General features: G+C 42.6%; 1 non-coding gene across 1 annotated transcript; it reads left to right on the top strand.

Annotated features, from left to right (window-relative positions):
* Positions 1–3,402: 3,402 nt before the first annotated feature.
* LOC131230152 (small nucleolar RNA R71) lies at positions 3,403–3,509 on the top strand. Its single transcript, XR_009163875.1, has one exon. It is a non-coding gene; the product is annotated as a small nucleolar RNA R71 (small nucleolar RNA).
* The last annotated feature ends 14,171 nt before the right edge of the window (positions 3,510–17,680 follow it).

Below are 17,680 nucleotides of genomic sequence, written 5' to 3' on the forward strand. Positions count from 1 at the left end.
AACAGTTGTTCATCAGGGAACATGTCGTTGATATGGGGCGTCTCAAGGGAATCAGAAGTATTAAGGCGAGAAAGGTGATCAGCCACAACATTTTCTACTCCATTTTTATCTTTAATTTCCAAATCGAATTCTTGGAGTAGAAGGATCCATCGTATCAAGCGGGGCTTAGAATCATTCTTAGAAAGAAGATACTTAAGTGCCGCATGATCTATGTAGATAATGATCTTGGATCCGATCAAGTAGGACCTAAATTTGTCCAAGGCAAACACTACAGCTAAGAGTTCCTTTTCCGTAGTCGAGTAGTTCACCTGGGCAGGATTTAAAGTCCTACTCGCGTAATGAATGACGTAGGGCTTCTTATCTTTTCTCTGGCCTAGGATCGCCCCAAGAGCATAATCAGAAGCGTCGCACATAAGCTTAAAAGGAAGGCTCCAGTCAGGTGGCTGCATGATAGGTGCAGTGGTTAACGTGCCCTTAAGCTTGATGAAAGCTTCCTGGCACTGCTCAGTCCACTCGTACGGAGCATCCTTTTGAAGAAGATTACATAAAGGACGAGAGAGGAGACTAAAGTCCTTTATGAATCGCCTGTAAAATCCTGCGTGTCCTAAGAAGGATCGCACGTCTCTGATGTTCTTGGGTGGAGGTAGGTTAGAGATAAGATCGATTTTTGCCTTATCTACCTCGATTCCTTTGGACGAGATGATATGCCCAAGGACAATTCCCTTTTGAACCATGAAATGACACTTCTCCCAATTAAGTACCAAGTTCTTTTCTTCACATCTTTTTAGCACACATTTAAGACTTTCCAAGCATTTGCTGAAAGATGGACCATAAACAGAGAAGTCGTCCATGAAGACCTCTAGATATTGCCCCACCATGTCAGAAAAAATACTAAGCATACATCGCTGAAAGGTGGCAGGGGCATTACATAGCCCGAATGGCATTCTTCGATAGGCAAAGGTGCCGTAGGGACATGTAAATGTGGTCTTTTCCTGGTCTTCAGGGGCTATCTCTATCTGGTTGTAGCCCGAATACCCGTCAAGGAAACTGTAATAGGAATGACCAGCTAACCTTTCAAGGATCTGATCAATGAATGGTAAAGGGAAGTGGTCTTTCCTCGTGACGGTATTCAACTTCCTGTAGTCAATGCACATTCTCCAACCAGTAGTGACTCTAGTTGGCACGAGTTCATTATTAGCATTGGCTACGATGGTGATTCCGGACTTCTTAGGGACCACTTGAGTTGGACTCACCCATTGACTATCAGATATAGGGTATATAATACCCACGTCTAATAGTTTAAGAACCTCGGCCTTAACCACTTCCTTCATGTTTGGATTTAGTCTACGTTGTGGTTGCCGAGCGGTTTTTGCATTATCCTCAAGATATATGCGGTGAGTACAAATCGAGGGATCAATTCCTTTGAGGTCCGCTATCGTCTATCCCAGGGTTCCTTTATGCTCAATGAGAGTAGATATGAGCATACTCTCCTGTTCTTTCTCCAGGTGGGCAGAGATTACCACCGGGTATGTCTCATCTTGACCCATATATGCATATTTCAAATCAGAGGGCAAAGGTTTTAGGTCAAGCTTCGGTGGCTTGAGGTTAGACGGTAGAGGCACTACATCAGTTTGTGGCAATTCTTCAAATTGTGGCCTCCACCGGTTAACTTCAAGTACCGGTGCAGTATCAAGCAAGGCACACGTCTCCCTAATCATGTCATCATCAAAATCATGGGAGTGGGCCAGGCACGTCTCCAAATGGTCGGAGGATAAGGTCAGAGGTGTCGTATCTTCCACGAAAGAGTCAATCATGTTAATGTCGTGGAAATCGTCATCATCCTCTGCATTGCTGCCGTTATTGAAAAAAATGTTTGACTCCAATGTCAAATTTCCAAAAGACATAGTCATGATACCATTCCTGCAATTGATAATTGCATTTGACGTGGCAAGGAATGGGCGACCAAGAATGACAGGAATCCGAGTGCTCATATTATTGATGGGTTCGATGTCCAGGATGATAAAATCTACAGGGTAGTAAAATCTATCGACCTGGACTAACACATCCTCAATTATCCCTCTTAGTACACGAACAGAACGATCAGCAAGTTGTAGTGTGGTTAGGGTGGGTTTTAATTCACCCAAACCTAACTGTTTGTATACCGAGTAGGGAATCAGATTGACCCTTGCTCCTAAGTCAAGAAGTGCGTGATCAATTCGATGGTTCCCGATTACACATGATATAGTTGGGCTACCGGGATCCTTGAATTTCTGTGGCACGTCTTGCTTCAGGATGACACTCACTTTCTCAGTCAAGACGATTTTCTTTTGAATAATTTTCCGTCGTTTGGTCGTGCATAAGTCTTTCAGAAATTTGGCATATGAAGGTATCTGTTTAACGACATCATGTAGAGGAATGTTGACTTTCACTTGTTTCAACACCTCTAGGATATCTTGAGAGTTAGAGAGAGGTTTTGGTGAAACCAACCGTTGGGGGAATGGAGCAACTGGCTTCTCTAGAAGTTCCGGTTCTACATTTTGTGGGGCATCACTGGATCCATCATTGTTGTCCTCTTTTGGTTCTTGAGTCTTTTCGGGCCTAACCGGAAGAGTTTTATCAATGATCTTCCCACTCCTAAGAGTGGTGATGGATTTAGCATGCCCCATCTGATTTGAAGAGCTGGGATCATTATTCTCGTACTGCGGTTTAGGATTGGGGAGAGGTTGTGCAGGAAGCATCCCCTTTTCTATAACCGTCATACGAGAATCTATCTTTTGCATAAAATCTGTGATTCCCCGCATTGCCTGAGCCAGCTCTTGTATGGGATTTTGAACCGGTTCCTCTTGAGGTTTCACTTGATTTAGATTTTGATTGAAGAAACCTGGAGGAGTTGCCGTTTGTCCATTCCTCCAACTAAAGTTTGGATGATTTTTCCAGCCAGGATTGTATGTGTTGGAGTTAGGTCCAGTAAAAGGTCTTTGATAGTTGTTTACAGCATTGGCTTGTTCATTCAACACTCCGCGAAAGGCGGGTATTGTAGGACAGTTTTCAGTTGTGTGAATGTTGCAATCACAGATGCTGCAAACAATTTCATTGACCTTATCCTTCTTTCCTTCCATGGCCTCAACTTTCCTTATGAGCATAGTCACTTTACACTTGAGATCATCCTCTTCTTTTAAGAGATATAATCCACCTTTCTCCTTTAATTGAGTCGGCCTAGACGTGGTGTTCGCCATTGGGTAATAGTCCCATGATTGTGTTTTTTCAGCGAGACTATCGAGGTAATCCCATACCTCGTCAACATCTTTGTTGATGAACTCTCCATTACACATTGTCTCGACCATTTGCCGCATGGAAGATGTCAATCCATCATAGAAAAAATTTGTAATGCGCCACGTTTCAAATCCGTGTTGTGGGCATGAACTGACCAAATCTTTGAACCTTTCCCAACATTGGAAGAATGTTTCATCTTCCTTTTGGGCAAAGTTCATGATCACTTTTCTGAGGGTAATCGTTTTATGATGTGGGAAGAATTTTTTTATGAATTCCCTTTGCATATCGTTCCATGTGCCAATGGATCTAGGACGCAGTGAATGTAACCATGTCTTAGCTTTCTCTTTTAAGGAAAAAGGAAAGAGTTTCAGCCTAATTGTATCCTCAGATACATTAGGGAAACATAATGTAGCTATAATCTCATCGAACTCTTTCAAATGTAAATATAGACTTTCTGATTCAAGTCCATGGAATTTGAGAAGGAGTTGGATAACTCCTGGCTTGATGTCCATTTGTCCCGTGTTTTCAGGAAAAATCATGCATGAGGGCATACTCACTCCCGCCGGTTGTAGATAATCTCGTAAAGTACGAGGCGGGGGTGCCTGTTGCACCTCATTTTCATCTTGGGTATCCTCCACCCTGGGTGGAAGTGGAGGAGGTTGGTCTTCAGCCATAACTTCAGTTAACTCAGGGGATTTCGAGCGGTGTCTAGTCCTGCGATGGATAGTCAACCCCTCAACCAATCCTCCTTCAGTCAAGAGACGTCGAGTGTTGTCACGGGCCCACTTGGGCATGAAAACACTCGCAGCCCTCAATTAAAAACCTAATCCTAAGAAAGGAAAAGAAAATCTAGAAAGAAAGAGAGAGTTGGAAAGAAATTACCAAATTGGAGTCCTAAGTTAAAAACCTGCAAAATAAAACAAAAATAAGTTAGATTCTAAAAAAGAGAAGAATGATCCTTTAAAAGAAAATAACAGTAAATTAATTTCTAAAAGAAGGTATTCTTAAAAGAAAGTGGAAATTTCTAAAGTAAATTACGGAAGATCTAAACTAGAAAGTAAATTATTAAAAGAGAACTGAAAAATAGAAAGTAGGGAAGGAGCTTACTGAATTAGAAATTTCTATCTTAAAGGCCTACAAAATAAGAAGGTTAGTTTCTAAACAAAAATTCTAAAACTAATTTAGGAAACAAATTAGATTTTAAAAGAGTTAAAATTAGAACGTTACTAAAATAAAAATAGAAAGTTAATTTCTAAAAAGGGAAATAACCTAATTTCTAAAATAAACTATTTCCTACAGAAAGGAGGATACTAGAATTAGTTAATTTCTAAAATTTAAATCCTAATTCTAAAAATAGGAAAAAGTAGAGAGATTAGGAAAGAATTACCAATTTAGAAATTTATGTCAGGATCCTACAAAACAGGAAACAAGTTAGTTCTAAAAATCAAATAGAAATAAAAATCTAAAACTAAAGTTAATAAAATCCTAATCTCAAACTAATTCTAAAACTAATTAATTTCAAAGAATCGTAACCGTCAGTCCCCGGCAACGGCGCCAAAAACTTGTTCACTCCCCAAGTATAGGGTTGTGATGTAGTAATAAACTCGGTAAGACCGAGGTCGAATCCACAGGGACTGATACCTGTACGTTATCTGAAACCAAGTAGAACTAGAACTAGACTAAGATGTGATCTAAACCAAATAGAATTTAAGGAATAATTATGGAATAATTATCTAAAACTTTAAGGAATTCAGAGGAAGGGAAACTAGGAATTCAGAGGAAGGGAAACTAGGGATTCAGAGGATCCACTTGTAGGGATCAGGGAGATCTTATGCCTGCATTAAGATTTATGGAAATCAAACTGAACCTATTTGATCTGGTTTTCAAGAGATGAAAGGTATATGAATTAGAATGGATTCCATCATCTAACCATGCCCAGGAGACAAAGCAAATAACAGGATTAAACTAATTATCAACCAATCAAAAGTACATGAAAGTTAGGAAGAGTACTATCATCCAACCATGCCCAGGAGACGATGGTGAACAACAGGGCCTCCTGACGTCATAAACATCAAAAGAGAAAAAGAGATATTCAAAGCCATTGCAAACCCATTGTAATTTTAGTCACAACAGACCATTAAAGACTGAGAAAATATTCTTTTAATAATCAACTCAAAACCAAGTTCAGTTCATAAATTTAAATGAAAAGCAGGAAATAGTGTCTCCCATCTCGCTACAGGCTTCACCTCTTAGCCCTAGCTAAGAGGATTAGCTACACATGAATGGGCTGAATAAAACAGCAAAATAAAAATAAAACAGGGAAAGAAAAGAACAAGAAGGAAAGAGAGAAAAAAACCGCTTTACGCTTCTTCCTTTCTTCCTTCAATGCTAAGCCCCCACCCTGCTTGACTTCCTCTCTCACGTTCCTCCTCCACCAAAACACTGCCGTTCCCTTGATCCATCAGAAAAAAAAACACCTGCTGCTTCCCACGTGCAGCAGCAACCACGTTCAGCAGCAGCAACCACGTTCAGCAGCAGCAACCCACGTTCAGCAGCAGCAACCCACGTTCAGCCTTCCTCCGTTTTTCAGCCTCACCGCTCCAACCTTCAAACCGAGCCTCCCCCAGCCTCCTTTCTTCCGTCCTCTTATACAGAACTGTCGTCCGGGAGTCCTACCCGGAATAGGGTGCGAAGACACTCCTTACGCAGTCCATAGGCGTGTGCGTCAATGTGCGCAGCAGACGGAACGCGGAAACACACCTCCGTTTGGCTTGAGATTTTGGACGACTGATCGTCCAGAATTGGAATCGGACTTCTTGGTGGGGTTCAAGATCGCTTACTCTATCATTTGAACGGACTGGATTGTTGATCAGATCAGCATCTTGATCACGGAACGGCCCGAAAATCACAGTTGCGCGCAACAGAGCTTGGCGCTTCTTGCGCTGGGACGTTGGTGGAGGCCATGATCGAAACCGGTTGAGAAATCCCCACCGTCCATTAAAATCCTTGTGAAAAACCAGTAGGGGAGGAGTAGTTTTCGTAGGTTCTTGTGCGGCCCATTGTACTCACTCAATTCACCGTTCATCCTATGTTTACATGCACTGTACCTGTGTGTGTGTGCATGGGACAAAAAAGAAAGCTAGGTGACGGTTTTGGTCACCTCGCAGAGCATATGGACGGTTCTGATTTCCGATATCTGTGATGGATGGGGCCCACTAATGAAAAACGGACGGACAGCGTCCGTCCGCTGTTGATGCGGAAGAAGAAGACGGGTCAGCCCGTCTTTGACCGGGCTGATCGTCCGGTGCGGCGCGGGCAGCGGTGCACTATGTACACGCGCTGTGCATACGGAGTCCACTGTGATGATCGTGAGAAATCCGCTCCGTCTATCCACTTTGAAACGTGGTTTAAACAGTCTAGAACAATTTTGAAGCATATCCGGATATCAGGCGGGCCCCACATAATGATTAAAGGGGCTGATCTGTCCGTTGGGCCACTTCCACAGTGATCCAGGGGCTGAAATTTTTTGTGTACGGTTTATTTATGGTCCTCAAGCCACGTACGAAGTTTCGAACTGATCAGACGGTGGGAACCCTATGATCTTGCATTCTGGACACTTTTCAGGCCACTTGAGCTTCAATTCCTCGATTTCCGCGGACCCCTGGTGTATAATTCCGTCACTCTTGGTCTTCTAGAGTCCGTTCCTTGCCTTGGTGCTCCTGGAGCGTCAAATCCATGCATTTACCACCCTTTTCAGTCCATGCTCGTAAATACACTCTGCATCACAAACACAATTAAATCAGGCCATTAAACGGTATCATGCTTGTAAAACTATGCAGCAACTGGGTCTGATATGCAATATTTGACCCTCAACACTCAGCATCTTAGAGATGCGGTCGATCCAATACTCGGCCTCCTTGGGTCTATGAGAACCCGCAAATGTAGGAGGTCGTAAGCGCTGAAATCGCTTAAAAGTGCCGCTCGCACTGGCGCTTCCAGATGGAGGCATAGGTGAAACAGGTGGAGTCGCCCCCACTGACTGAGCAAAGATGCCAGCCATGGAAGAGAGGAACTCTTGCTACTGCTGCTGCTGCTGCTGAATCTGTTGCTGCTACATCAACAACATCATCTGCTCAAACCTATCAGACGGTGGAGCAAATGAAGATGCACGGCTCGGCTCAGGAACCGAAGGCGTGACTGGAGGAGCCATAGGTGTCGGCCCAACACCGGCATGAGACAGACCCGCCTGATGATTTGACTGGCTATCGCTCAAGGGAGGAACCCCAGCAAGCGACTCAACCAAAGAGAGACGGGCCGAAAACTTCGAACCCTTAGGAGGCATCCCTACATTCAACAGAGGATGCAACCTGTCAGATTCTATATCACATAATCCATCCATACAACATTCACAGCACAACTCCAAAAATAAACAACATGCATTCCATTAAACAAAATTGTCGCAATACAAGTAGTGCAGCATTACATGAATCACGACTAGGAAAGCATGTGAACCACAACATCTAACACTTCAAACAACCACAAACAATTACAAACAACTCCAACTACAAAGCCAACAACGGCTACACACAGAAAGAAACAACAAATAAAGTAAAGGATGGCTACACCGACAACTACTCGTCGGAATCAGGAGATGGAGGCGGGGCACCCTCATCCTGCAAGCAACAGAGGATAGACTTCAGAGTTCGAGTCACTTTCTTAAACTTATGCTTCATAAGGGCTCGAAGATCCACAATATCCTGGCGTAGAACAGCCTGCCCTTCTTCAAGCCGTACTAGACGGGCACTCTGGCAGTCTGGTCCGCGCTCTGCTCTGGTGCCACAGGAGGAGAGCTATCACTCATATCCTATGCCTCAACCTCTTCCTTGTCCTACTCTGTTTCTTCCTCAATCTAGCACCACCTTCAGCATAACTCTCTTCATCATCGCTCTTTGACTCATCCTCACTCTCTGAGGCATGTCGACCAGAACCAATCTCCATCTGCTTAAGGGTCCTCAGATTAACATGACGAACAGGAACCAGCTTCTCTGCTCCAAGCCGATAGCCAAACTCATGAGCAAGCTTGCAAATGAGGCGACCAAATGGAAGTGACTCGGTCCTCCTAGTCGAACGAGCGATGAGAATAATCTGGCACAGGATGTATGTCGGCACACACAACTTCGTTTCTTGCCCCACCTGATACAGGAAATCTATCATCAGGCGCGTACACTCGCTGCGGTTGCTCCACCTTAGATATACATTGAACGTACACATGTAATGAAGCAAACGAAAGTCATCCATCATGTAGGTAGCCAGAAGACTCCTATTCGGCTGCCATTGGACCAAACGACCACACAAGGATCGGGTGCGACGATCCCTCTCGCGCATACTGTTTACATTCTTCTTGCTGGCATGCACTTCACCAAGTGGCACATTCAGGAGTCGGGATATCAAAGCGACATTAACTATAGCCTCCCGACCGCTACCACAGGGAATCTTGAACTGCAGAGGCTCGAGCGAAGGATCATGAATATTGACATAAAAAGCTCGAACAGTACTTGAATTCGCGCGATACTCACCTTCAAACAAGGGACACCAACCAGCCCCTTCCAGGCGCTCTAACAACAGGAACTCGCCATACAACCACGGATCAACATGAGCCTCAAAAAGGACTCTACGGCCTTCATAGACTCCATGTGACAACTCCTCCAACAAGGTCTTACCAATAGGAGCTCGAGGATTGAGGTCCCGCTTGGTCTAGAATTCACGAGTGGCGGACGTGCTCGCAGCGGCACCTCTTAGCCTCCGTGCACGGGTTGGGTGGCTAGGCCATGCTGAACTCAAAGAGGGCCATGAGAAATGAGAGAAAGAGAGAAATATGAAGAAATGGAAACTTCCACACACTTGAGAGCCCAAAGATGGATTTGAGAGCCCAAATGAGAAGGAAAGAAAGGATAAACAGCAATGGGGGTGAGGGTTTTGAGAAGGGGTGATGGGGTTTGCTCGAAAATAAAGAAAGAAGAAGATTTGGAAGGGATTTGGAGAAGTTTGGAGGAGGGTTTTCAAGAAAGGGAGAGCTTGAGAGGGAAATTTATGAAGGAAGTAGGGTATAGGAGGTGTTTTAACCAACGAAGCGTGGAGGGGTGGGCCACATTAGGCCAAACAGACGTCGGCCCGAGCCGGCCCGCTGATCGGCGAGGCCTCGAAGAACCGGAGATGACATCGCCAGTCTCTAGACCTTTCGGCGATGGTTCGCCGATCTGGCGAGGTCCTCCTGGTCCCCCATGCTCTAAATGATGTGGGTCCCCCCTGGGCCCCACTGGAAATGCCCCGATCGGCCCCTTGCATGATTCGACACCTATCGGGCCATTCTGCCAGAAATCTGATTCAAACAGAGATTTCTTGAAGATTAAAGGATGAAGATGGGATGATAAACCATCTAATCTCATTAATAGATGGTCTAGGAAAGGTTTCGGGTCGTTGTGTGTGATCAGGAGAGAGCACAGACTCGATCTCGGCGAACGTTTTCAGTGAACTTTCGCCGATAGAAGCTACGGAACACAAACACACAAGCTACGATAATCTCGCACCCAAATACACTAAAGTGGCGACAGTGTGCGGTGTGTGACCATAACCCAGGTCCGGTTTAATCCAAATCATGCTCTGATACCAACTTGTAACGACCTGAAATTCGGGGGTCGAGCATAACTCAGCTCCCGAGTTCCAAAACATCACTTATGCAATATATTCAATGATGGAAGTATGTTATCTGTATTAGTGCATAAAACATGGAATAGATTAAGCCAAATAGCAAATATAATTCAGGGATAAGTAAAGAAAGTAAGCGGAAGACTTATAGAAATAAATGTGTACATGTGCGGATTCCTGAAATACATATACATACCAGGTCGTAATTCAAGTGTTACTATCAAAATTATAAGTATCAAAATTATATCATTTAATTCCCAAAAGAAATCCCAGCATCCCGTACATCAGAACAAGGCTCATTAGAACCCGTCTGAAAACTGCATAAAAGAGAAAACAGCCTCATCATCATCCATCTCCCACTCTGCCTTAGAAGTCGCATCAACATCTGCAACATCAACAGCTAAGACAGAGTCTGGTCGGTGTTTAACACCGCCCCAGAACGTGGGAGTGAGTGATCAACTCAGTGGAACAATAAGGCACGGGTTAACATGTTATCAATTCAATTAAGCAGTAATGATAAAGCAGAACAATTAAACATGTCCTAAATACTTGTTAATGCAAGGATGTATACAGAATGATGCGTGCCCTCACGCGTACACCCTCAGCGTCTTCATCTTACGTTACGCATGACACCACCTCAAAGTACGCCACATCTACAAAGCACATGCAAATGCGGTGCATGAACATGATTACCAAGTTGTTATTAGTCATTTTCATACAGTAGGATTGGGAAGCTAAAGTACCTTCCTCATATCACTATCCAAACAGTGATCCATTCTAAGGTCGTCAATCCTAGACATCTCATATGATCATCTGGTTGTAGGTCGTTGCAAAGGGCTCATCACCAATCAATGCACGCCTATCATACCTTCGTTACTACACTAAGGCTCGTCACCTCAATGCGGTATCCAGGTATGCTTGAGGTCACTACAAAGGGCTCGTCACCAATCAATACAGGCCGACAGCACGAATATAGTGTCCCATACCACCATAATCGGCTCACGAGTTCGGTTGCTCACTGGTCACTACGGGGAGGCTCGTCACCCCAGTGTAGGCCGACAGCTCGACCACGGTGTCCCATACCACCATGTCCGGCTCATGAGTCTTTGCGGATCAAGGTACCAAGGTTAATAGGATTTCACTGGTAAGTTCGATACCCTAGATTCAAACAATAGCGTCCATACATGGTGAACATACATCGGACAATCGGGTTACTTGACGAACTCGACTAGCACGAGCGTACGTTGGGTTGAACGACATAGAGTGCGTAAACACTCCGCGTGGCCAAACTACTGCCGACAACTCTAATACGACTCGGGTTCATCTAATCACGTCCTACGTGGCGAAAGCAACCTCAGCCACGATCTTAAGGTCGATTACCGATTTCCTGGACTGTTCATAGTCCCAAACATATTTCACTATAATAGATATTCATATAAACAATTTAGAATAGTAAAGGAACAACGACTCAAATCATGTGGTACACAAGCATTTGAAGAAATATCAACTTAACATGGATTTAAACATAAGTAAGACTTGAAATTAAATAACAAGGAATGTAACTTACATGAAGGAAATCATACAAACTAGTGGGAGAGTTGAGAATGCTTCTCAACGCCCATACTAGGTTGATATATCATACTTTAGATCATTCAGGCATTTCTACAAACACTTAGAATACATAGTTCGACATACATGACGTATGTTGAAATACACGCATTTGGACAATTCCTTTTACCAAGGAGTTGTCGCACATACATCTAGCATAAGTACACGATAAATAATTATGGCAATCACATGTTCATATTTTATACGCATACGGTACTTTATACATACACATAGAATACAAAAATCTCAATATATCACATGCATATCAGGAACGCAAAGTAAACATAACATTTGGCATGTGAAATCTCATCCATGACAAGAATAAACCATTAACTGGCATTAAAAGCCTTGAAAACCATAACCTATACACTTAAAGTCCGCACCTTAAGCCAGAAAAGAACACCGAACTGATTTCAGACGATATGTCTTCGTCAACGGCGACAAGAATAACCTAAGAGAAGAATAGAAATGAGCTACAGTAATACAAAGACTATTCTAAGCTCCAACACAGATTAGGGTTAGGTTAACTTACCCAAAGATGAACTCAGAATCGTTGGAAGAACGATTCAAAGTGAAGGTTAAAGGATGAAGAAGAACAGGAAAGAATCTAAGATGATTCACCAACTTCTCTCTCACTTTCTCTCTCTTTTCCTTTCTCTTTCTTAGGTAGGGTAAGGAAATTCGTATGGAAATGAGAGCTAGGGTTTAAGGACTATAAATAGGCCTCAAATTGATGAAAATAACCCCAGGGCCAAGGTATACTTAGGGTATAACCAAAACCAGCCTCTCACAATCCAACGAAGCACTTCCGGTGGGCCTATTACCACGAAAGGTCGGACTTAAGCTCAATGACCATAGATCTAGGTCAAGCTAAGTTTTCGTACTAACTGGCTCTTCAAATTAGTCGTGGCGTACCACACTCAATTTAACGGTCACTGAATCTTGATTAGGTCCACAAGCACAAGGACATGCCTGGGCCACCTTCCCTGATCAGAGGGTGAAATTGGGTAAGAATCTAACGGTCAGATTGCTTAAAATGGTCGCGCAAGCAACACAACTCAGATTTCATAAAATCTTAATTAATTTCCAACCGTTCTCACACTCTTCACTCCGAACTCAATCAAATCGACCCAGAACATCACATGGACTTGAGTTTTGAGGTGAAGGTCAAGTCCAACATGGTGACCGCAACAGCTTAAGATCATCACTATCGGACTTTTGATGCGCGGTCTAGGTCCGATCCAGAACTTTTAAAAATTTCTCAGAACAACTGGATTCAGCGATGGATCCCAAATTTCAGAGTAACATAGCACTAACTAATCTACAGGTTTTGAGTCATGCACATCGAATTTAAAGTGATTGATGCGAATTTCACAAGCATTCAAGATAAGCGCTAATTACTTCAAAAATAACTACTAGGGAAAGAAAAGCACAAAATTTTCAGGGTCATTACACAATGTCTCAACATTAACGATTACAAGATTTGCATACATAAGAAATAACAGAAAGCACATAAATGTAAGCCGCATGATCACACAGCTCCTCATAGAAATATAGTCGTGCATCCATGACACCTGCACATCTCCTCATCAAGTCTGAACATATACATCATCTAGGCCACCTGTTTTACTTATACGGTTGTATATTTGATGGATGAGTGGCCAGCTTAGTGTGAATTCCCCTCAAGATTTCACACCATCGTATTAGGTAAGCATAGTTATAAAACAACAAAGCAATCAAAACAATACATGATGCAGTCTTTTTAAATGCATAGATGCATGAATGCACATCGGCCTGGGGATGCACATCCAGCCGGACTTGGGCTCGTCACCCATGCAATCATCGACCTGGGGAAAAATCATCCAGTCGGATAGGGGTCGATAGTCGGTGGTCTGGGAGCTAGCGAAACGATACCCCAAAGATCCTAAGGGCACGTGCTACAACATCCAGAATTAGCCACCCGTCATCGCCAATATGCTATGGATGTATGATTAGCCAAACCGTTATTAGACCAGTTATAATCAACCAATTTAGGTAAGCTCAAGGTCACTACAGGGAGCTCAGAGCCCAGCGTAGGCCGACAGCTCAGGCATAGTGTCCCATTACCATCATCCCCGGCTCATGAGGCTACCACCTTAGGATGTTTAATGGAACTCAATCGACTAGTGGCCAATCATATTCAGTATATGGGGCTTACCATCGTATGGTTACAAGATATAAAACATCGAACCCATATAGAAAACATACCATACAGAGCCTCATAGGGCGATACCAAAAGAAACCACATAAGGCAAATACTAAAATAAGCCACATAGGGCGAGTATCAAAACCATGTGATAAAAGACCATCCCTGAAAAACCATTGGTCACAATAACCCTGCATGGTAGGCCCACATCAATGGTTAATTTAAACCACCACTCAATAACCACTAAGCCGAAGGTCCATTACTATTACAACTAGTCGGGTTACATCCTAAGTATGGGTGTACACATATAGGAGGGAGTTTCTCACTGGTGTACCAGTTTAAGTTCCATAAGCAATCCACAAATATTCAACAGAATGAATAAATATATAGGATAAACATTAAGCATGTAATATAGCAATTTAATTCTAACAATTAACACATGTGACTATGAAATGGAGATAACAATTACAAGTTAAAATAAAAACTATAACTTAAGCTAATGGGAAAATGGAAAGCTCAAGGGGAAGAATCATCACCTTATACTTTGAACCGCCTACCAGTGTTGCTAGAGAATGCGTGTTTCCTTAGAATCCAACCCTATCAGGAATTGTGAAATTTGCACATGAGTCAATGTTCTACCTAGTGTATTTGGTCAAGATTTACACAACCTAGGGTTTGGATTACTTTTAGGGTTTTAGTATAGGATTAGGATTTTTCATCCTAGGATTTAGGTTTAGGCTAGATCTTTAAGGTTGAACCCTAGTGGTGTGTAATTATTTATAATGTTAATTTAATAGTTATAAAATCTTTACTAACATTAGTGTCATAGTTAATATTAGTCAATAATCATTATGATGATATTTAATATTATGATATACTATCTATGATAAAACAATGCATTAACATTTAATAATGGTATCATTTTAATTTCTTGTATATAATAACTATCTTTAGAATAGATAATTTACTAATGGTCATGCATCCTAATATTTAACAATCTTATTAATAATGGAAATGGTAACAATGTTAATTTAATAATTAGAAAATAATTGTTAACTATAGTGTTACAATTAATATTAGTTAATGTAGCAAAATAATCATTATGGTGACACTAACCAAAATTAATATTTAAGAATAATAAATAAGATAATGATATTTAATAATTGTAATTTGTTTATAATAACTAGTTTAGCATAATGGTTTACTAATGGCTAATCTTTGCTAATATTAATAATCCCAATGGCAACAAATGGTAATAGTATGTCGAAACATAACTAGAATGGGGGAAAATGTTTACTCACCCATGATGATTCGGTTTGAACCGAGTTGACTTGGCTCAACACAATCGTCCATCAACTCTTTCTCTCTCTCTCTCCATCTCCTCTTTCAATTTCTTTTCCTCCTTTCTTTCCTTTAACTCCCACAGCTGGAAATGACCAGTAAGGAGCTGGATCAGACCAGGCTTTACGACTCAGTCGAGTCGACTCAACGGTGGCTCTCTCTTCCTCTACCTGTATCTTCTTCCTCTCTCTTCCTACTTCTCTTTTATTTATTTATTTATTCTTCTCTCTTCACAGCTAGGCCATCAAGGAGGTAGGATCGGATCCAACACAACCCCACTCAACCCGACTCAGTCCTGGTTGAACTGAGTCGACTCAGCGTAGCAGGAAACCGGCCGTGAGACGGCAGCCATTCCTTCCCTCTCTCTGATTTTCTCTTCTTTCCTTCTCTCCATCTCCCTCTCCTTTTATCTTCTTCCTTATTCCTTGCTGCTGGAATGTCCAGCAACGGTCGACAGACCCAGCATGGCTCGACCTGCACTTGGCTCGGATCAAGTTGTGGTGCAGCTGCCTGGTGCAGCAACCCATCACGCACCTTTATCTTCCTTTCTCCTTTATTTCTTTCTCCCTTCGCTATCATCAGATGGTGAAAGCTGGAAAAAATGACATCCCGAACTGAGCTAACCTGGTTTTGAGCAGTGGAGAAGATCAACACCATTAATGGCAGATCTCCAATGAAGGCTTCTTTCTTCATTCTACTAGTTGTGGACTAATCCAATGGGCCTCAAGAAGCTTGGAGAATAGAGAGAATGAAGCTCAGACGGACGTTTGGGTGGTGGGTTCAAGCGTTGAAGGTTGCGGCCATTTTCTAGGTTTTTCGAAAGAAGATGAGAAAACTCCCCTTACATTTGCAGCCCTTACCTTCCTTATACCACTTCTCTAAGCCTCTCAGCCGTTGGATGGAGAATAAATGGCTAGGATGAAGGGGGTTTTGCAACGGCTCCAAATATAACCGGTATTCTCAAACAGGCAGACGTTTAGGTTGCTGGTTTTCTATGAGAACCAAAATCTATGTGAAAGGTCGTTGATTGGTTGAGATTATGCCATGAGGAAGGCCGAGATTGGAGGAGACAAAGCTCACGCGGATTGCCAGCGTGGCAGTTTCCATTTTTGGAAAAAAAATAGTTTTCTATAGTCAAGATACGCCTGGATTTGTGCCCACACACGTGCACACAATCATGTGAAATAGCTAGGGTTTTGGTCAAGCCTTCCACCCAAGTCAGATGGACGGTTTAGATCGTGAAGGTGGGACCATATGGTGGGCCATTGATCGAGCATAGCGTCCGCCTAGTTTTTTCAAAAACGCCCGTAGGCGGGAGAGAGATCTCTCATTTTTGGCAGGCACGAGTAAGCGTGCTCAGACCGACTTGAGGCGTCTGGTGCACTTCAAGTGTTGTTACATTGGTGTACATGCACGCCCTTATGGGGCTTATGGTGATGTTTGGATGAGGTTCACTCCATTCACTAGGTTCATTTACTTATATAAAGCTATGATCTCAAGAATGAGGCTGACCTAACTCTTAAGTGGGCCATACACTTAAACTTTTACTCCCAACAGTGGGTTTCTGTCATTCTAATGGTCAGATTGTTCCTAAATTGAATGTCAATGGCTAAAATGGTCCTCGAAACTTATCAGATGACTGGGTTTACATGTTGTAGGGACATGGTGGTAGAAACCATAGTCACTTCCGGTTTCTGAATGTTTCTTCATGTTACTGTTCAAAATAGGTGGGGTCCACCTGTAATGATCCTTCAGAGAATCCATGCCATTCACGACTTTTATATCGCTATGCTAGGACACGGGGTCAAATATGAGACGATCTGGTTAGTCGAGTAAGTCGTACAGTGTGTCCAATAGCAACCAACATTCACCGTTAAACCCCATGCACGTAGCTTGCTGTGAAAATTTGAATGAATTGAGTTATTTTGTGTGAAGTCCACTTTACTACTTGTAGTTGTACGATCCGCTCTGTTCATTGTGTTTAACATGCCCTGCTAAGATTAAGGTCCAAAAATGTGACAGATCTGTTGATCGGGTGGGCCATATTATCCGATCAAGCATCAATGGTGGCATGTAGTGGCATTCACTATTTACGAACTCGCCATCCATTTCTCAACTGGCATCCGACGCCCGTTATGTCTAAATGTGCCGTCCAAATATCTTGAAATTTGGTGAACATGCATCATTTTTCGTGCTCTTTCTTGTGATCCAGTTTGGGTCCTGATCTCCCAAGGATGAATAAGATATTCTTTTAATGGCTAATATACTTTAAAATTTCAAAATAATATTTGTACACCTCTAATCAACAAGTTACTGGGCAGTTTGGACTTAGAACCTAAGATCTTCATGATGATCAGTTTACTGTGATGTTCTTATGGCCCGTTTGGCAGATTCGAATGTGACTAGGGGTCAGATGACTAGCTAAAAATAAGAAAACTTGATGGTTAGTACTCTTACTATGTATGTAGGTGGGTATACGGTCAGTTTCATAAACGGATAATATGTAAAGCGGGTTTCAGGAGAATTAGGGGTAAAGCATGTGTATCGTCGGATTAGAGTGTCTTATTC

This window comes from Magnolia sinica, chromosome 16, assembly GCF_029962835.1.
Source record: "Magnolia sinica isolate HGM2019 chromosome 16, MsV1, whole genome shotgun sequence".
In the NCBI taxonomy this organism is placed as follows: Eukaryota; Viridiplantae; Streptophyta; class Magnoliopsida; order Magnoliales; family Magnoliaceae; genus Magnolia; species Magnolia sinica.